Source organism: Amphimedon queenslandica, unplaced genomic scaffold, assembly GCF_000090795.2.
Source record: "Amphimedon queenslandica unplaced genomic scaffold, v1.1 AMPQUscaffold_4121_Cont23895, whole genome shotgun sequence".
In the NCBI taxonomy this organism is placed as follows: Eukaryota; Metazoa; Porifera; class Demospongiae; order Haplosclerida; family Niphatidae; genus Amphimedon; species Amphimedon queenslandica.
In genome coordinates this window covers 1-1487 of record NW_003555562.1, presented here as the reverse complement: position 1 = coordinate 1487, position 1487 = coordinate 1, and the positions used below count along the sequence as shown (strand labels likewise).

General features: G+C 32.5%; 1 long non-coding RNA gene across 2 annotated transcripts; it reads right to left on the bottom strand.

Moving 5' to 3' along the window:
• Positions 1-652: 652 nt before the first annotated feature.
• LOC109592735 (uncharacterized) lies at positions 653-1357 on the bottom strand. Of its 2 annotated transcripts, none has more exons than XR_002190521.1 (4): positions 1289-1357; positions 895-976; positions 773-844; positions 653-724 (listed from the first exon to the last, which is right to left on the bottom strand). It is a non-coding gene; the product is annotated as an uncharacterized LOC109592735 (long non-coding RNA). The 2 variants fall into 2 exon arrangements; XR_002190522.1 differs by having other exon boundaries at positions 1293-1350.
• Between the last annotated feature and the right edge of the window lie 130 nt (positions 1358-1487).

The window sequence follows — 1487 nt, the reverse complement described above, 5'->3', positions numbered from 1 at the left end:
GATATTTCTAATGGTGTGTATCTCTATTCTTTAATATCCTCTTCTGGTTTTATCACTGGTATTATTGCTATTATTCATTTATGTATATTGAAGTGCAAGAGGAAACAACAAAAGAAGAGAATAAGAGAGAATGAAAGGTCACAAGAAGCTGTGCTTAGTCACCACAATGATATTTATACAAGAGAAACAGTTGCTTCAATAAATGCAGGTACTACCTACCAGTACACTCGTACATCAAGTGTCACTGATGATGAACTAGAACCAGTTGTCAACTAAGCTACATAACTTAACTTTTAACTCTTTAATAATTATGTACTTAGAAAGTTTATAGTAACTTAATTGATATGGTGTCATGTTTCTAGCATTATTCTGAAAAGCACAGTAATGCATGAGGCATGTGAGTCTACCACTAGCTAGTAGCAAACCATCAGTCATTTGGGTGGACGGCGGTGAAGGGTCTAGTACATTGCTTGACTGTAGGCTGGGGAATGGTTTGGCTAGCAAGATTACACTAGTAGAGTAGTAGATATATTCGGCAATTATCTTTTGAGACATCTTATGGATCCAATTATTTGCGTGGGCGCAATCTGCGCATGCGCAGTACTGACTAATTTGTACTTCAATCATAATGTTCATAACTCAAACAAAAATGTAAAAAAAACAGTTCAAACATGAATAAATGCTTGTTTAGCCACACATTTGATTTCAGGTTACTCTGTTGAGTCTACAAGGAATAAACAATATTAATAATAAATGTAAAAAGTACATGTACTTTGCATTAATGTTTACAAAGAACTTTGTAGCCTATTTTCATCTCCAAAAATAATTTGACAGGAATGTCATTCTACAGAAAACGTAAACAAATTTTATACAGCAATAATAGTTTTTACTGACCTAGAAATATACTGGTGTCACATTAAGTAGTGCCAAGGGAAATAAAGAGTTGATAATATATCTAGTCTTGGGGAAATGTTATCTGTTTAACAGAGATAAGAAGTTAAAAATAAACCTTTCATTGCAAATGCCATACACATGGAGCTAGATATTTCTGTGGCCCAAAATTTCTGCTAATTATGCAGATTTCGAAAACTGTAAAAATTTAATCCTTTAAAATCAGTACACATTGAAAGGCATGGTGATTTTGCTAAAATAAAATCTGCAAAATTCACAGAAATTTTGGGCGACAGTAATTTCTAGCTAAAATTAAAGAAATTTCTAGGTACAATTCTAAACATTAGTAGCATAATAAAATAAATCATTTCATGAATAAAATTATTCTATGAAGTACCAACATCTCCAAATATAGCATCCAGAGTTTCGTCCACCACCATGAACAATACTGATAGCTTTTCGATACTATATAGAGTAAATTATCAATTATCGGGCACCACCCGTTTTCGGACACTTGTTAATGTTTTAGGAAAACTATACTTTGCCATCTCATGAAACTGCAGAATATTATAGTAATAGTTGTACTTTATTTGCGT